The sequence below is a fragment of the Branchiostoma floridae genome, chromosome 8, assembly GCF_000003815.2.
Source record: "Branchiostoma floridae strain S238N-H82 chromosome 8, Bfl_VNyyK, whole genome shotgun sequence".
NCBI lineage: Eukaryota > Metazoa > Chordata > Leptocardii > Amphioxiformes > Branchiostomatidae > Branchiostoma > Branchiostoma floridae.
Window position 1 is genome coordinate 10,637,212 of NC_049986.1, and position 21,056 is coordinate 10,658,267.

At 38.1% G+C, this 21,056-nt stretch overlaps 1 long non-coding RNA gene across 1 annotated transcript; it reads right to left on the reverse strand.

Annotated features, from left to right (window-relative positions):
- Positions 1–2,612: 2,612 nt before the first annotated feature.
- Positions 2,613–18,901, reverse strand: LOC118421581. Its single transcript, XR_004831851.1, has 3 exons — positions 18,863–18,901; positions 3,353–3,503; positions 2,613–2,965 (listed from the first exon to the last, which is right to left on the reverse strand). It is a non-coding gene; the product is annotated as an uncharacterized LOC118421581 (long non-coding RNA).
- Positions 18,902–21,056: the final 2,155 nt, after the last annotated feature.

Consider the following 21,056-nt stretch of genomic DNA (forward strand, 5'->3'; position numbering starts at 1 on the left):
AGTTCGTCCTAAGACATATAATTGGTACCGATTGAAGCTTTGATATTTTCCACTTAACGGTGAAAAAAGATCAATAGCATACTCGCAATAGATTTTTCGTTTTCGTGGCTATTTCAATCTTCTCGTTAAAAGATTCAACAAGTAATGGCAGCGTTTGCTTTATGATTCCTTGGGCAGACGTGGTACTATCCCCGAGCGAACACGCAGTAAAATATTGGGTCTTTTATGGCTTCTAGTGTAGGCGTAGCTTCGAGCTTCGATAACCTGAAATTAGACCAAGCACGTGCTTCCATATCTCAGTGACATTACATCTAGCTCCAAGGATTGCCAATTTGGCTATTTATGCACGGATAGTCAGGGTTCGTGGTACAGTCTTTTTTTAATGTCCTTTTGATGTTCTGTTGTAAATTCTGTCTGCTATTATCGTGGATTTAGGACGCTGAGATAGTTTGATCACAATCCGAACCGTTGACGGCTATTTGACCGTAGAGCAAGTCTACCACGACTGTGGACAAAATCAATCTTTTGCTACCCACGCTTAAGCTTTATTTATATAGATCTTCGTAAACGATGATACTGGCTGTCTTGCGGTACATTTCGTTGTGAAAACATGATACGTTTAGCCGAAAAGATTTGGGAATTTTAAGTGAGCGATCGGTGAAAAAATACAGTTTTAATTAAAATATTTAAAAGACTAAAACTCATTAGAAATACACTGACGAAAGTATATATTTGCCATTCTTAAGAATGCGTGTTACAAAGTCAGCCAGAGCCTGAAATGGATTTTTCTTTGTCGAATCAACATTTTGGACTTTAAAAAAATGGTGTTAGGAAATAACAATATCAGTCATATGACAAGAAAAAGTTGTCAGAAGTGAAATCGTTTTATATATGTATAGTCGAATTTCAAATCAATAAACCAAACCGAATATTACATAACCTTACAAATGTTAATTAAGCGTTTAGCTTGATATTATACTCATCAATACGTAATGAGAGTTACATGAGAGTTGATTTCTAATGCTGCTGGTCCTCTTAGAAAAATCAAAAGAATTATAAACATAATTTTACCCATACACTCGGTCATGCGGGGTAAATTAAGAATCAGAACTTTTTGACTCTAAATCATTGACTGTGCTGTTTGCTTGTCAGTCGAAAATTTGGGTAAGTTCAATTTTGTTTTGTTTAGGAAACTAAAGTTCGACTTTGATTTAGAACAACTATTAAAGTGGCCACTTAGAATTCTGGTCATACCTTTATACATTGCAGATAACTCTATTAAATCAACCTTTAACCCTGCTCCATCACAGAAACAGCTTAATACCAGTTTGATTGATGGGCACGGTGGTTTACTTCGACTATGATTCCTTCATTTGAATATCAGCACAATACGTTCTGTCCAAAAGTTTGGGCGTATAGTTGTAAATGAATCCGTATAGTATTTTAGTCAATGTAACATTTAACACAACGGCTTGTCACAGCAATTGAAGCAAGCGGAGGATTGTAGTGTGAATGAACAATATATATCTTCATTTTGTCGTATTCTTAGGAGAGGCATTTAGAGAGACACTCTGTTTTGTTAGTAGATAAATTGCTAGGAAAATCCTGCCCGAAGGCTAATTGCTTGCACCGTCTCGAATTGTTTGGTAATCTCCTAATTGGTTAAATATAAGTGAAATAGTGGAAACTGTTTGAAAGAATCTGCTTCTTTCAGTCGCATAGTGTGTGTACAGACTTATATAAAATGTTAATGACTGGGTCTCGCTCATGATACTTTGGCCAGTCTTTGCACTTGACTAAGACAAAGGCAAACATTACGTAGTTAAGTGTAATACCGTGTACAGTACAAAATTACCTTTTACTCGGCGATTTGATTTGTACCGTGGTATGGTGTAAAGTATGATAATTATCTATATAAACTATACTTATCACCTGCCACCTACTTACCATTGGAAAATATTATCTTAATAATGATAGTGGTAATTTGCTTACTGCACTTTGCTAACCGGAGTCGCGCACCGTGCCGGTAGGATGTTTGGCTCAAAGCCCAGAGATCATGGGTTCAAGTCCCCTACTATGCTCCAAGGTTGTACACTTGGGAAATATATTTTACACAAATTCTCTCATTTCACGCATAGGGTAGCTAGCTTCAGTAAGGGACTTTTATCGTCCTATGTTGGGGGGGGGGGGGGGTGGCATAGCTTGTAAATACACGTAAAGGACCCCCAAACAACCTTATACAATAGAGTATTTGCTCCTCCATTTGTGAGTGAATAAATGAAATCTGTCTAAATATATGCAACTTATACTCTTCTTTGCAAACCTGGTGGACGTATCGGAAATAAAAGCAAACAAATAAAAAAAATTACGATACCTTTACGATACCTGTTTATCAAGGAGCCCAAATCAAATGGTAAATACAGTAACAAAAAACGGGAAAAAACTACAACAAGAATATTTCACAATTGATTAATAAGAAAATAATGTCAAAGATACGCAATTTACAATTATTGAAATATGATTTACACTGATTTTAGCTTTACGTTGATTTAAGATAATTGTTCTTATATTGTATCCATATTTTATGCTAATTGATGTATCATTTTATTATGGTTTCGTTATAGCGGCCTTGAAACGGCGTCTTCTATCAAGAGATACCTGTTCCGTCATGCTTACCATTGTATTTTTGAAAATTTTAGTGAATAAATAAAGTAGCTAGTACTGTTTTTAAAACCATGCTGAATTTATGGAAGCTACTTGTACGTTGTTCTACACAAAGACTGATAATTGAACACACACGTTTTGCCATAATCCTCGCAATACATGTAAACATAATTGCTGTTGGCAAAGTCAGAGCGGTCAATGAGTGCGATGAAAGGAGTATAGATCTTAACTGTCTTAAGTGATGAGCAGTGCAAGGTCTTCCAAGGACGTCACGGCTAAGCACAGGAAATCTAGTCCCTGCCTGTGTGAAGGGTTAACAACCTATCACCCCATCTGACATGATTTGTAGTCCCTTCGAGTAGGCATGCTTCACTTAGATGGCAAAAGTCATGAGGATATTCGGTCTACAACAAGTAGACGGCCTCACGAGGTTTGGAAACATTTTGACTAACTTCCGACCTTTGCGCTAGTGGAACTAATACTACTACAATACCACTAACTTTTTTTCCAGATATGCTGGCAATAGAGCAAGCAAGCAAGATCTTTGCTCTTCAACGTGCAGTCAACTACCAGGGGATGTTAGACGTTTTTATCGCTTTCACAAACGGAATCAATTTTAGCATGAAAGTTCATCTGTGTTGATAGGCAACATTATGGATAAACTAAGATTTAACTAATCAACACTTACCCCAAATTTACATCTACGCCCAATTTCCATTGCTGAACAGAGACGGGGGGCGACGCAGGTAATGAGGTATTTACGACCCTCTGCTGCAGTCACGTGTCTCTGACGTCACGCATCGGGAGTTATAGTAGACGGGTGCATTCCGTGAACAAGGCTGACGGAGTAAGCCAAAAATTTGGGGTTAGTCCAAATCAATTTTAGTTATTTAAAGTTTTGTCTATCCATATCATATCAAATTCTGTCAATCTACCACGAGATCTATGACGTTAAGTCAGGTTTAGAAGTTTCCTCACTGTGTTTCGTCATTTGCACTACATGAATTGATGTTGTCTCTTACAATTTCACAACGTTTCTTTTTTCAGGTATGTTGACCATGCAGTTATATCTACAAGCTTTCTCTTCGATGTGTTTTTTAACTACAAGAGTTTTGGAAACGTGTCCACCGGTTGTCGTTGTTTGCGCCACTGTAATCCATATAAATGTACCTATATTAAAGAACTTTATTTTGAATTCATAGAGATGTCAGCACTACGACTATATATAGCTACCACTAAACTCAACTACCGATGGTTTCGGCCAGTCTTCACTGACATAAACCAATAAATGATTTAAAGAAATAAACTTGCAACGCTTTATTTCTTCAGGGATGTCGGTTTGTCAGCCATAGCTATTACGATGATCGTTTCTCTAGAACTGTACGTCAACTACCAGAGCGTTTGAAACACTGAGTTTTTTTTAGTCTGTGCCCCAGGAACCAATTTTGCCTATAAATCAACATCTGCTAAACATCCTTTCTAAAGGACTATCGGTACTACAAATATAGCTGTCACTACGATCGTCGCTCTACGAAATGATATTAACCACTAGAGTTTTGAAACGGTGTTCACTCTTTTTCTTCGTGTGTTCCTTGTAAGCAATTTTCCAGTTATGAATTAACACAGAGAAAAAAACAACAACAACCATCCTACAGGTAAGCCGGGACTACATACTACAGCTTTTAAATTAGCAGCCAGTAACATCATCATCATAATCTGTCGCCCCTGGCTGGTGGGCGGGGTGAGGCGATGCACAACATCCCTCCACAGCACACGGTCTTTCATGGCTGCTACCAAGTCCCCAGTGTCAATCCCTGTGTCTGTGGAAATGATTGCTGGGTAGGTGAGCTTCCTCGAGTAGGACTTTCCTCTAGATAGGTCTCCATAGGAGGAGTGAAGAGATCATCTCTTCACTTGAGCGATGACAGTGACCTGCAAACTGGACACGCCTCTGCCTGAGGCTGTGTGATACTCGGGCAAGTTTACCGTAGATGGTCTTGATGGATGCATGTTCTTTCCCGTTGATGTTCTTTGCTGTGCGCAGAAGTGAGGTGTATGTTCCATCGAGTCCCTTCTCCTGGCGTGTGGTCAATGTCCAAGTTTCAGAGCCATAGAGAAGTACAGGTTCAACAATGGTGCGAAAAACTTTTAACATATTCAAGTAACATATTTGCTCTACGATTTGTTGTTGTAAACTACCAGAGGTTTAAAAACAGAGTTTCCACCCGTGAAACTAATTTTTGTCGTTGGAACATAAACTTTGACTGGTATACTTTTTTTACAGGGATACCAATTATAAGGATCTTTCTCTATGGCATGTACACAGTGCTCTTGTCGTTTGCAAACAAGGAATCAATATTCTGGCCAATATTAGTCCGACTCCTAAAACGTTTACATTTCACAGGATTTTGGTGCTACAGTTATATGATAACACGACTTGTTTTTTTCTACGACGTGCAAACTACCATACATGGATTTTTTAAAACTTAAAATATTAAAACTTTATAACACTGATATTTTTGTCCGTAAGAGGGTTGCAAAGATGATGTAAGAAATCTAGCTTTTGTGTTTTACTAGTCATTTTGTGTTTTAAATGTCCCTTGCTTCTAAAAATCTTTTTCCGGGAACATCGGAAGAAAATCTTTGCCATATCTATTTACCTATTTTCAGAACATTAATCGTACAAATTCGTTGCTGCTGGCTAGACAGTCAAACGGAATTAAGAATTAAATGCGTGAAAATCAAACTTGCAGACATTACGACGCGTTTCCGAATATTTTGTATTAGCTTGGATAACTTGACACAGAAATAGGTCCACTTAATGGACTTCCACGTGGCCTTTATCACTTCCGATGGCGTAAAGGTCGGTGTCCTGGTTTGATAAAGCAGTGTCTGTAGAGTGATGGATCGTTCGATGTAACAAGCCACATCTATAAAGGAAGCAAAAAATTCCGGGAATCGACATATAAAAATATTCATCCAATGAATATAAACAATTTCGAAAAGTAGATATTATACACGAAAAGGAAACTGGTTAATATAAGAGGCTACTGCCTTTTAGCATTATTCTGGGGTGAAAGTGTTCGCGCCAACTTTCATTCAGTATAACTTGCTAGGAACGTTTGTGAAACTTGTTGAAATTTCTAAGATGTAGTCGGCTACAAGTTCATAATGATGAAGCTATCTCATCATTTGCCGTGTTATCAGCATATTTTACAAAATTCCCCAATTTCGGTTTACAAAATGAAATTTCCAAATTTTCTTCCTTTACGACGACAACTGTTTTCTTACATTTTCTATCATTTTAACTTAATATCTATTGATAGGAGTAGACAAGGTCCAACAATGTTTATACGCCCAAAGTGTAAGTACACCGATATGCAATGTCATTTTATTATCAGGTCTATTAGTAAAAAGGAGACTATGCGTAAATATTTCTTTTTACTTTTGATTGTTGACGTCAAATTCACGATTAATCATTCTTTTCATATTTTTTTCCGTATCAGCAAAGGAACGTTAATTTGTCATAATCATCCTTACGCATTTTTTTCCTTTCTTACATTGGATTGTTACAAATTATCTAGTCTGCCATAGGTACTCTCGAGAGACATGTGTAACAAATTTATATTTGAAGCGCTTTCTACTGTAAAATTGGAAAGATTCAACAAGTGACAACTGCGCCATATTGTCGTCAATTACGACGAGTCTATCGCCCGGAACATGTAGTGGTGTCCCTATATATGCAAGGGTGCTTGTTGAGTTGTAGGTGCAAAATGATATCCTCATTCAAGAATACCCAAAAATGTTGTAAACAACTGAAATATATTCATTATATAAATAATTCTAAATTCTTAGGTATTGTGTGTGACGTAACTGGTAGAGCGTTCGGCTCGGAATAGAGGTCCCGTGTTCGATCCCGCCGTGCCCCCGACGTTGTGAACTTGGGAAAGGCATTTTACACGATATTTCCCAGTTCACCCAGGTGTAAAAATGGGTACGTGACCTTAGTCGAGGAGGTATAAGAGAATGCTACCTTTACCTTCTGTCTGCAGTACTCTGTACTACGTATGTGACACTATTAATACCAACTTGAGTGCAGTGCCACATTGGCTTCGTCTGTTCAAAAAGCAAGTAGAAACAAAATTCTAGATTCTTAGAGCAACACCAAAAACGATAATTGGTAGTCTGAAATTGAAAATAGAAAAAGGTTATGATGTTAAAACTTAGCCCCATGTTTGTACGAAGATTAGATTCATTTTTTTTAAATTATTGCACTACATTTTGTGTCAAGGACGCTAATTTTAATGTTTCAATGACGTTGATTAAACGATATTGCACAGAACGTGTAAAACCTTTTATAACATTTTCAACCCTGTGTTGTCATTTATAAGAACATATTGTCTACCATAAGACTATGGATGTGCTTAACAGTATGGGAGGCAATTGAGAGCATTAAGTATAACGATCTCCGAGAGAGCCTGTATTACTATTCCACTTTGTCATGGAAAGATGATGTGCTGTGTAATGGATCATTAACAAATCCATTCCTTAAGTACAACGGATTTCTAGGTGCCGAGTAGTACACGTATATCTTTCGAATCAATAAATTTCAAAACACAAAAAAATCTACTAAAAATACATATTTTTCACCCATTTGTTTCATTCATATGTGTTACATACGTTAGAACTGGAATCCTTAAAAGCTGTCGTCCAGAAAATGATAAAATGTACCTGCTTTGTCTCACCAAGAATACATTTACGGCTTTGGCTAGACACAGTCTGTCTAATATATAAAATGAAAACAGCTGGTACGACTTTGTAAATGGGAGTATGTAGGGTAAATGAAGGTTGATTTAATCATTTCTGTCACATCTATTATTCTTAGTGCAATGGATGGGCTGTACAGCGTGCACGTAATAACAATAGATTTACCGAGCACGACGGGAGGCTCCATCATATGTTCGTTACATCAGATGTACAAAGATATGAGCTCATAACGAATTAGTGGGATATAAGCGCAAATGGTTACGGATTGTATCCATGCATTTATTACGTTTATCATTTAGGGAGATCTGTCCGGATCAAAAGCACACTGTTCTCCCAGACTTCCCTGTCCCTCATATAGTTTCTTAGATCATCCATCTGCAACTACACGTCCCAAACAATCTGGTGTATGTAAAGGTGGTATTTTACTGTACTTGGGGCACCAACGCGACACAGTGGGGTTCGAAAGATTACTTAACGAATTTCAAAGGTAAAGAACGAATTTTCTTACGTTTTGTGTATTTTGTTGTTTTCTAAGACATTCTTTTACGTTTTACATACACAATATCTGAATTATAAAAAGATAAATCGGCAAAAAATACAACAGTGCCAAAGTGAACGAATACCGCAGTGCCGCACCGGTGCCCAAAGTGCAGTGAGATACCACCTTAAGTCAGTTGAGGTCGCCTAGCATGCGAATACCCGTTTGTTGGTTTCCACAGAATGAGTTCACGTACAAGGTCTTCTTTGTTCCTGAAGCAGATCGAACAAATCTGGTCCTATGGTCTCTGTTGATTGTTGATATCTTGCATTACGCTTGTTTTTTTTTACTTATCACTTTAAAATATGACAATTAGTAAGACTACCTGCATCAATTTTAAAAGTAAATAATATTAACTGGTTTATTCCTTCAAATTATGTATTCTTTACTCTGTTAAATAAAAAGACAATAGCATGTCAAGTTAAAAAGATTTAATAAACGGACGTTTCGCTGCAGTACCAAGGTCAACCACGTGCACCTGGCGGTGCAAAACCAATCTTGACTTCCCAAAACATAGCAACGTGGCAAATATCAATGTAATCCACCCCCCCCCACACACACACACAGACAGACACACGCACACGCCATACATCGCCATTTTCATAAAGGTAACAAACATGGCAAATAATATCTAAACACATTTACATGTTTATTTACAGCATCATCATCATTCTAGTGCGTTGCTTATTCTGAACCCCTAGCTTGACGTATTCCTAAAACGGTACGCTGGAATTGTTTGCCACACTACCTAAGCGTATCATAGGAACTCCAGTGAATCGCACTGATTAGAAGCATCGCTATCCCTAGCGGCACTAACTCAAATCTAATTACCAAACACACAAGGGGAGCTATTTCCTACAAAAAGCCGTTAAACTGAAAAGCGTACTCTACAAGCAATTTGACTCAGGTTGTTTATAATGTATCCTCATGCGTTTTTGCCTTGATTTTTATTTCCCCCCATTTACTCGCCGATGGACATGACGAAAAGGGGGGGGGGGGGGCACAAAGCCTACATCATGAAAGAAATACCCCAGCCTAACGAAAATCTCTGATTGTAGAGTAGTAAAAAGGAGAGGCAAAAGAAGACAAGCGCAATCTAAATACCAAAGCGGGCATGCAATCTAACACTGCACGTAGTGGCATTTCTATTTCATCTAGAAGATATGAGAGCTCATAACACAGCGTCCTTGAAGACTGACCCTTTTATTTGCGGCTGCAGAACTTGCCATCGATGACTGATCTACTGTTCTAGGTCGTTGGCGTTGGCATTATACGTCTTCCGCAGATATTTCTCCAAGGTCACCCCAGGTACCATATTGCCTTGGCTACTTCTTCTGCATCAATGAATGCAATGAAAAATGAAATACACTTTATTAGTTAGTGTGCTCAATAAGAGAATACACCGTGATGAAAAACTCCGACGTTCAGCCGAATTCTTACCTTGCTCGATGACATGCTTGATCTGATGTAATTTGAACCGAAGTTGGATTCTATTTAGGATCATGTGAAGTACTTGCAAGTTTCCGTTGTATAAACCGTTTTCCGGGCAATAGGTCTAATCTGAAATGTTGTTAAGCTTTATCCTATACCTCGCTCACCAGACATGCTTCTGAACGAAAAGGTTTGCAGTTTGCAGAACAGGGCATAAGTTGTGGTCCACCGATTATTGTGCTTGTCGAGAAGGGATTCCCCGTACAATTAAGTTTTAAACACTGTACATAACGTATGTTCTATCGACCGGTCACGACCAATGGAAGATTACCTCTTCCGAGACTTAAACTTGATCGATATCACTTTCACTTTAACGAATAGGTAAATCGATTTCAATTCAAGTATCGATAAGTGTATGGATCCACCCAAGTGTAAATGGGCAATACATTACAGTTTGGTTTCTGGGTTTAATTTTTGAATGAAAATGATGATAGTTTTCTTGAATGCCACTTTAATGCAGTAAATTCCAATAAAGATAATAATACATCAATTGTTACGAATGTCATTGTTGAACTAGTTTAACTGTAATATCCAACACAAAAATTGGACCCATCCAAATTAAAACGGCACCAGTCTTTGTCAAAGTATGAGCAATCCACTGCTGCCGTGACGTCACATTATGCAGATAGAACACGTGACTCAGTGAGCAGTGGATCATAAGTTGCAGGACGTCTATGGCGCCGATCGTATTTTTTCAGGGTTGTTGTAAAGCTCTGATGTAGATGGCTTCTTTAATCCTTCTTGCAAAAAAGTCTGGTTCTATGTCCAAGATTTTAACTTTATTCAATGCGACCGAATGACTTATAAGAATGTCTTATAATTTGTGTTCAATGATCGCTTTGCATGCTTGTACCATACTATTTTTCATGTTGAATCTTTAAAACGTTACAAACATGAGTTACGACGTAGACAGCAGATGGAACTACAGTATAGAGGCGCCCAGCGGACTTTGGCTATAAAAGCCATAAAATCGGGTCAACGATAACAGTGCCTGCTGGGCACATGAAAATACTGCCGTGTAGATAACAAATTGGCTCTCCTGAAGCCTTGAACCCGACCTTAACACAATCAATCATAAAAACTATTTACGATCTCATTTGCACGTAGTACCTTCGAGGTTTCGTCCATTAAAATAGCCATATCGACCCTGAGGCCCGTTTACATCTGTGAGTACATTCAGGCCCGTGTGAGTTGCGCATGGATCTAAGAAAGTTTGCGGGGAAGATATATTTTCTTCTTTTCTTTATTTTCTATGCTTTTACGCGCTGTGATTTTTTCCATGTATGTCAAGAAAAAATTACTTCTTCGGTCGTCTTCGGCTTTTACCTGACAAATATTTTAAACGAGCAAATGATATCGTATTTTCCCTTTTTTCGGTAATAGTTGCACATACCTTGATTCATTTAAGTACGTTGAATACTTTTACATATGTTTACATTGAAATGGTTCCCGGTCATTACTGTTGCCGAAAAGGGTCACCCTTGGCAATAAAGGAAATACTTGTATTACTTGCAACAATTTTGCCAAATACCTCTGTACAAAAATGTAGATTCAAGAAGACAAACAGTATGATATTGAAATAAATATGTTTTCGATGAAACCGAACAAATTATGGATACCACTCAGACTCAACACTGACTTCCCTATATAATTTTACACTACATTACCGATGTTAGTAAAATAAGGATGTAGTAGATGTTTACCAAATAACCAAATTCTATTTTCGAATCAAGTATATTCGATTTATACACAGCAACTATGCGCCTGGAATCTAACCGGACCCACAGTAGAGGCGTGTTTGGACAACACGATTTTACAGCCGCCCAATTAAAACTTTGGTGGCAATAACTCTTTTATACAAGTGATTGATATTGTTTAAGACTTTAATTCTGGGATGCCAATATTCTTAACAACCTTAATTGCACAAGCGTAATTGTTAACACGCCCTAGGGACAGTTGAAGGTCGGCAGATACATAAACGAGATATGGATTTTGACTGTAGTGATTGCTTACTCGATTCTGATCGATAGATACATATTGTACGTAGTACCAGAGCTAAAAGAAACACTTAACTACCGAATGCGGCGTTAATTTGCCAATGGATTATGTATCAAAAATCATGCGACTTTTTTCAAAATTCCACTGAATTGCAGGATATGTTTAGAACTATATGATATCAATCATCCACATGTACACCCTACAAATCTTTCCTTATAGACACTTTCCTCTTTGTAAATATTTTCAGCATGTATTTCAGAGGCGAAAAGCACACCAGAAAGTTTTTTTGGGGGGATACGATATGAACGAAAAAATGTCATTTTTTTAAAATTTTATCAACTATAAACTATGATACTTTTAGAAATTTCCGTTCGACCTTGTCAGACACATAGCATCTAGCAACAGGCAACTGTTTAGAAATCGAATTGCCTTTCTATGCAGTTGGGACTATTAGGTACTCTAAATTATTCTTCAAGCAGAGATTCGGTCACAGCGATTGTAGTTGTCAGGATTTTTACCGGCTCGCTCCCCTTATGTTCGAGTATATTTTAATTTAGTAAAAATACGGAACATAACTCCATCGAGAGTTTAACGCACATTTAATCTTCGTTGACTTTCTAGGATTTGTCTCACATTTCTTGTACCTATGATATAATTAACTTACCACTGTGTGCAAGAAAATATATTTTATAGAGAAAATAAAACGAATTTTTTTCTCTTCGTATGTCTTAATATTCTCTTCGTTTATTCTCAGTCACAGTCTCACATTCTGCCTGATATACCTTGTACAAAATGAAGGTTATTATTCCATTGTAGGTTGAAGTGAGAGCGCACCACTGTTGCAGTCAAGTAGGATGGAGAACCTTAGGGCAATGGAGGACATAGACAAAAGGGGTGGGGGTTGTTGTGCACATACATAGGAATAACTCTAACAGATGATGTATATGATATGCTGCCATTGGTGAAGCTTACAAAAATAAATCTTTACACCCATGATACAACGTTTACGTCACAGACGTTTTGGAATTTGCCAAAAATAAACATCTAGTTTTAGCCAACGGTGATTTAGCAACTAAAATTTAATAAAGGCTTGATGTTTCAAGTCAAGGCTGATGCTAAAAATTATCGACACCGAAGCATGCACATCAAGCAACGCCAATCTTTCCGCATGGACACATATCGTCTCCAGAGACACGCCGCTAAAATTGTTTCGCAGTAAGGATGTCAAATAAACATAGATAAGTCCCATAACTTTGTAACATGAGCACCTTTGAATATTGGTATTTGGTGGCCTTTTAGAGTGTTGCCACGGTGTTATGTCCCAATAGGGAACTTCTATTACTCTTTTTTGACCTCGTGTGTATTTTTATGATCACGAGTTGTGTCCGGTTGCCCCTATCGGATGTTGTCTCATCCATCATGATTGTTCATGGTCATACATGTCTAAGACAATAATTTGGATATTTTTGTGTGGAAAAAAATAGCTCTTATTGTACCAAAAATCAGTTACTCAAGCAACTGGATATGATTTTGCAAACGGTCAGACTTTTCAAACAACATCCGTTGTTTTCCGTCAGTGATACTTAAGAAATCTTGTTGGAGAGAAATCTTGTTGAAGAGAGTTTTTATATCCTAGCTGTGAATTGATCCGTAGAAGAGATCTAGTTAAAGAGCAGGGTTATCCATACTATTAATTTATATACAAAAAGAGAGAAGAAGAAAATCGCATTTGTCCAAAGGCAGCACAAGCTATTGATGTACAATATATTTAGAAGCATTTTACAATATGGAGATGTAATGTGTAAATTCTGCAATTACGTTGAAAACTAGAATAGATTTGAATGACAGCATATCAAACGCAGTCGGTCTCATAATTAAGTACATCTGATGTTGCCAACTTAAGAGCCCACTAGATGAAGCTAAATCTCCCTTAAGGAATTGGATGCCAAACAATGAGGATCGTATATTCATTAATTGGGTCAACCTAACCGCGAAATGCAGGGTAAATCGATGAAACTCTAAAGATTATTTGATACGGAGTTAGAAGAATGACATATCAAAGTCTTAGTATTGACAGTCATGATACTGAAACAAATTACTAGATGTTAATACTGGTAAAGATGCGTTTTCTCTAACAGTAGGCTTTTTCATCGCTATTTCATTTTTGGCAACTGACGTTACTACCTTTGTATTATCATGAGTGTATTATCATGTTTGTAATGTTTCGTGTTGCCATGGCGACGGGTTTCTGAAAGGCAAATGTAAAAAAAATCACTAATTTTGGTTGAAACAAAGGGATTTTAAGATTTTCTTGCTAAACTAAAACTTATTTTCATATATGTTTAATGTATAAGACATCTTAGTTGAACATTTATAATTAAATATTCATAAATTATGCTAATGAGATGACGTAATTGCTCAAAATCCAAGATGGCCGCCAATAGCATGATGAAAAGTATAACCTGCTTTTTTTCACTCGGAATTCATCACTACCTGATATTTTCTTACAGAAAACATTCATTTGAACGTTTTCAATCCATTTTCATGAGGTTAAGCGTTATGTTGTAAAAAATGTGTCTTAAGACATTCAAGGTTGATAATTAAAGATAGCGGATGTCAAAACTACAGTTGACGTCATTGTATGACGTCATTTTACGTCATTTTGACGTCGTTGCGTCATTTTCCGACAGCAGAAGTCTTATAACACTTAAATATTGATAAGAAGTCTTTATTGGTAACTTTTTGACTGAGATATTTAGGTACTATGGGAATTCCCCGTTTAAGCCCAAAAAATCAATTAATGACGTCATAATGACGTCATATTACGTCATAAATATATAGAAAATTCAGGAATTATAAAACGATGAGAAAACACCCCCTGCAAATTTGGTGATCGTATAGTAAGCCGTTTTGAAAATATGAGGTCAAGGGAATGCCCAAAAAGCCCAGTCTGGATAGGGTAAAGCATTTACTTATTGGTACATTTTTTTACTAGTATAATAGACATTTTGTTAATCTTACACTGTACAAGCAAATCAAACCAGGAGAAGCTAAACTGATCCATAGCGCAGAAGGAGATGGTAAGAAGCAAATTTGCATCAGGCCCAAGTCAGCTTAGAGATCGTTCCTAAGTGTCGAAAGCTGCCATTATCAAAATATGAATACTTAGATGCACCCGAAGCCGTAGAGCTGATATGATAGCACTTGGGATTTTATCACCGTCAATTCTGACCAAAGTAGGTTATATATTACACGATGCTTTGGGCAGTTTTCTTTTGGCTTCAGATGACATCCACAGCAGATCTGTTTTCAGTTTGATGACAAGCAGCAAGCAGAATCTGGCAGCTTGGTTCTACATTTACTGAAGTGTATCTTCTCAAAATGATATCATCAGGTTGGAACGATATCCCAGAATTCTATTACACATCCAGTTTGTACTTTGCATGCGTTTCAATGTCTCACACCTCATAGCTTGAACTGAGTTCTGCTTTTGGTGAAACTCGTTGTGTGAAAGAAATCTAAGTTACCCTGAATCCCCCTTTTTTTGCACATCGATCCCATACCGTTGTGGCATATAATTCATTTTGAATGAAATTCCTTATTGTTATTAGTTTATTTTTCATTTATAATTTTGTATCCTTGTGTATTCCTTCATTTCAGTTTCCATATCTATGTTATGCAGCCTTTTATCTTATTTACGTTCAATTTTGTTGTTTCTTTTATAGTGGGCCATCTTGGGAATCATATTTCTAAAGGTAACATTTAGAGGTGTTAGAGAAATTAAGAGATTAATTAGCAAAATGATAATAAGAAAAAAAGGCATTCTATACCTATACAAATAGCCCGGGCGGAGGGACCCCGCTACAGAGCTGTGGAGAACTCGCCTATTTCATTAAGACAAACCCCAAAACGGTCGTCAGCAGACAGTTTAAATTATTCACGTCTTGTCTAATGGCTGCAACGACAAAAGGCTGCCTGCACCATAAAACTGATTTACAGATGACACAATTTTCCACTTTTATGTCTTAATGACAAAACTGCCGTACACATCAATCTAGTATAATACTTTAGGTGCTGAAAAATTGGATCAAAGTCGTATCCATCTCTGGCGAAGCGGAAGTCTAGCGTAGAGCTTACGGGTACGAGCGTGAAATGCGTCGATGGTGAGTGATAGTAGAGCACTTAGTCTTTTCCCCCTGGCAGCGCCGGGGCATTTCCCCCAATCTGGTCACGTTGCTTGATCTCAGATTGCAATGAAGATCCATCAATGCTTCTGCTATATTCCCTGTTATCCGTCCTAAGGTAGCGATTAGATAGTCATTCTACAATAACCAACAAGATGACCACTGTAGTAGCACCCACTTTGGCAGCCTCGCTCGTTTTAATGAAGAAATAAGTGCCGTGAATGTATTTTCTGCACACCGTCAGTTCGAATCCAATAGTACGCCCCTAATTTATATTTGCACCGTTGCACATAGAAATGAGAATAAGATCGGGGAAGATATTTGGGCCTCCAAACTAATTGGAAACCGCTGACTTGGATCGATGTAGGGCCCATGTGGCGTCTGAACTATTGTCTAGGTTGGAACGAAGGGCCGACTCCCAATATGTCCAGTTTGTTCCCGAACATACGGGCATCTGTTGGCATTTCATTGCCCATGGTCCTTACGAAAAACAAAGTTTTTTGTTTGTTGTTGTTGTGTTCACAACCACATGTTAACCCATGCCAAGGTAGCATTGGCCGTCTTTCTTTTTTCCCAGGGCAATATACTGACTGGTTTTTTCGCACTGCAGCTAGGTGTCGCTGTTAACAGATGGGATACCATATGTTACGTATTTGCACATATCTACATATACAGTTCATGTATTGCTAAATGTGGTTCGATGCGTAAGGTATTGATACATACATACATACATTAAATATGGGTAGTAAATGCAGTGTAAAAGGTCGTTCAGTGTGATATTACCAGCTGCTGCCGCATCGCGTTCACGCGAATTGAAGGGTATGTGTTATGTTGATATCCTTATAGCGATGGGGATTATAAAAACTACGTAATGTAGTCATATAGTGTTCTTGCCTATATGCATATACGTTTGAATGAATGAATGAATAAACGTTCATTCTACCCTCTATGTATGCAAATACTGAACATTGGTATTTGTAAAATAGATAGCTGTTTTATATTTAGAACACCATATAATGATTCCTATAGCTGTGGTCATGTCTAGATATTTTCAAAGGCTTATCAGGTAATTTTAGGCGTACGTCGATATCGAAGAGCATGCGTTTTGTTTTGAAAAGTAAGAGGTTTGCTTTAATGCTGTATAGTTTTTTTCGGTGCACGAAAAGTATTTTGCCTGCCCATAACGTTAAAATTCTACCATTGATGTGATTTCATTTTGTTTTTAGTATGGATCTTAGATGATCAAATTACATGCAATATAATAATCAGTCGATTTTGCCCTTACACAGCTGACCGAAAAGGAAACGCATTTAATAAAATGAGGCAAATTTTAACTCGCTATCTAGTAGACGGATTTATTTCATACCTTTGTTGTCTTTAAGCTATTTGCATATATTATAAATAATCAATATAACTTGTTGAAGATCTTAATGATTTACCAAGTTCGCTTGTGCAGTGCATCACGTTGTTCACATACGCCACCCTTTATATTTTTGCGGTACTGCATGTGTCCCATTTTCATTCTCCTCCCTTACAAGACATGATAATAAAATTCAATATATGTAAATGAACTATCCACGAGTGAATGTTAAGGTTTTGAGTTAGACAATTTTTGTACGTATCCTTTTGGTTAATTTAATTAACCAACTGAAGTTTTTTTTTTAGACTCTAAAAATACATCACACATCAATTGTTAGAATATTGTTAACATCGATAATCTCTTTGTATTACACATTTAGCCCCATATAAACAACTACAGATACCACATCGGCTAGTTCGTCTTTCACTAACACAGGCAAAATTCTACAGGACCATAAATAACAAAGTTCACTACTTCGGAGACTCCAGAGATGTACTATGTACCTTATTTCTTTACAATGTAATATACAGTAAAAGTTTTATAGTCTCATCACATCGTCGTAAGCTGCACAGTTACCTGCGTGACATGTCGACGAGACGGCCGTCATACATCAAACCGGTAAACAGTGAATTTAACGCGCCTAGGAACACCAAAGTGCACAAAAGTCCTAGTGTAATGTGATCGGAATTGCTTCTTCACCGAACATTACTGGAATTTGATCGACCATAATAATTCTGCGCATTACATATAGGTCGAAGGTCCCTCTAGTTCTTGAAGGAAACTGATGAGTACTCAGTCCACCGGGCACTAGGAATTACCTCTAGGCAAGCAGATACCCGACACTGCACATAAAACAAGAAATTTCCAATCTAGGATACCATTGTTGAAGAAATAGTCAATCTCTGCTTCTCTAACACTCTCTAAATCTTGTTGTGGCCGCAAACTCCGTCTAGCTCAGTAAAAGTAAATTAAGAGCACATCCCAGGGCAAGTGTGTCAGAAATTATTTCTGAATTCTCGGTAACTCAGCGGTGATTAGAGATGATTGATCTACCAGAATGTATACCATGGGAGGCGGAGACCTGATTGCCAGTGTCTGATTACATTCTGAAATGATTTATACATAGATAAAACAGGCTTATACGTGTTTTTTTACTGTATTGTCCGCTGATATGATATTTTCATTAAGTTTATACAAACATGGGCAACGATAAGATGAATAAGCAATATATAAATTGTACAGATACCCATATTTCCTAAAACACAAATTCCATAGTAAACGATATTTAATGGCGGCATCAGATCTAGAGAGGGAGTTTTTTTTTGCTATGCGGAGATCCTAAGAAGAAAGCATTCACAGATTAACCGGATAAATGTCTTGGAGGTAATAGGCAGGTAGACGTTAAATTGATTTACATTTAAATCAAAAAATTCAAGTTGTATACTGGAAATTTAAATATCAATCTAGTCTAATGATGGCCGTAAGGCACCTGTTGTAGAATACCCCGGATGTAAACAAATGAAGAGATCGCTCTCATCACGTCAAGTTGCGCGAAGTTACTTTTCAAATATGCCATATATTATCGCGTATCGTCAGTCTAATCTACTGACGTCCGGATGGCACCCGAAGCAGAATACCCCGGATGCAAATAAAAGAAGCGATCGCTCGCATGACGTATCGCTCGCAAGTTGTGCAAAGGTACTTTTCAAACACATAATTTATCAATTTGAAGAAATTGTACGTATTATAACTACATGTGAGTGTTCAGGAAGATGTGAATGTGTTATCATGTCAAGATGAGCACTTTAAAGCGTCTTGATGTCAAAGAATAGAGTATTTGTAAATAAGATCACCACCTACTTCGAGTTGCTTGTCGCCATCTTGGCCGTATCCAACAATGACCCTTTGCCCCAGAATCATGTCAAAGGTCACTTCACCGGCCATGTATATGTAAAATAGATAAATATGTACCATATGACATTCAACGATATCAAAATAGCTATGGAGCTTTTATACCGATTCCATCACAATCGCACTATTACAATTACATTTTATGGTCCATACAACAGATGTCAATAGGGGCTGCACGAGCAACCTCCATGGAGGAGCTCTACAGAGCTGACCTCCATGGAGGTTGCTCGTTCAGCCCTCCAGCTCCACCGTGCGAGCTCTATGCGCTATGAATACAAACACTTGGTTCTCGTCACCTTCATGGAATTTTTAGTACGACATGGAGGAGGTTCTCTCGTAGAGGACAAACAACCGGACTGAACAGCTGTACGCAAAACATGGTACACGGGCTATGAATGTTTTTTGATTCACGTCACCCAAAACAAATTGGTCTTAGCGCTCTATGCAGTAACAGAGGGCTGTTTGAGTAGCGCTCTACGGGTTATGACTGTAAACACTTCGTTCACGAAACCCAAAACAAATCGGTCTTAGGGCTCCATTCAGAGATACTGTAAACAACAAACACACAGAGCCGATAGCTGATCGAGCAGCTCCACGGGCTATATAAATGTAAACACTTGGTTCACGTCATTATCAACAAATCGGTGTTTAGGGCTCCATACAGAGATATTGTAAACAACAAACACACGGAGCCGAAAGCTGTTTGAGCAGCTCCACGGGCTATATAAATGTAAACACTTGGTTCACGTCACCATCAACAAATCGGTGTTTAGGGCTCTTTACAGGGATATTGTAAACAACAAACACACAGAGCCGATAGCTGTTTGAGCTGCTCCACGGGCTATATTAATGTAAACATTTGGTTCACGTCACCATCAACAAATCGGTGTTTAGGGCTCCATACAGAGATACTGTAAACAACAAACACACGGAGCCGAAAGCTGTTTGAGCAGCTCCACGGGCTATATAAATGTAAACACTTGGTTCACGTCACCATCAACAAATCGGTGTTTAGGGCTCCATACACAGATATTGTAAACAACAAACACACTGAGCCGATAGCTATTTGAGCAGCTCCACAGGCTATATGAATGTAAACACTTGGTTCACGTCACCATCAACAAATCGGTGTTTAGGGCTCCATACAGGGATACTGTAAACAACAAACACACTGAGCCGATAACTGATCAAGCAGCTCCACGGGCTATATGAAAGTAAACACTTGGTTCACGTTACCATTAACAAATCGGTGTTTAGGGCTCCATACAGAGATACTGTAAACAACAAACACACTGAGCCGATAACTGATCAAGCAGCTCCACGGGCTATATGAATGTAAACACTTGGTTCACGTCACCATCAACAAATCGGTGTTTAGGGCTCTTTACAGGGATATTGTGAACAACAAACACACAGAGCCGATAGCTGTTTGAGCAGCTCCACGGGCTATGAATGTAAACATTTGGTTCACGTCACCCAAAACAAATCGGTCAGAGGTCTGTCCAAGCAGCCCTCTACGGGCTTTGAATGTAAACATTTGGTTCACGTCACCCAAAACAAATCGGTCAGAGGTCTGTCCAAGCAGCCCTCTACGGGCTTTGAATGTAAACATTTGGTTCACGTCACCCAAAACAAATCGGTCAGAGGTCTGTCCAAGCAGCGCTCCACGGGCTTTACAGAGATACTGTTAACAACAAACACACGGAGCCGAAAGCTGTTTGAGCAGCTCCACGGGCTATATAAATGTAAACACTTGGTTCACGTCACCATCAACAAATCGGTGTTTAGGGCTCCATACAGAGATACTGTAAGCAACAAACACACGGAGCCGAAAGCTGTTTGAGCAGCTCCACGGGCTATATAAATGTAAACACTTGGTTCACGTCACCATCAACAAATCAGTGTTTAGGGCTCCATACAGAGATACTGTAAACAACAAACACACGGAGCCGATAGCTGTTTGAGCAGCTCCACGGGCTATATAAATGTAAACACTTGGTTCACGTCACCCAAAACAAATCCACCCATCCTTGTCGGATACGGGCAATGAGGTAAAACTTCCTTGGAACGAGGTTTGCAACAGGTCTAAATATTTCTTTTATGCAACCACATGTTGTTTTTGCAAAGTGGGCAACAGAAGGCA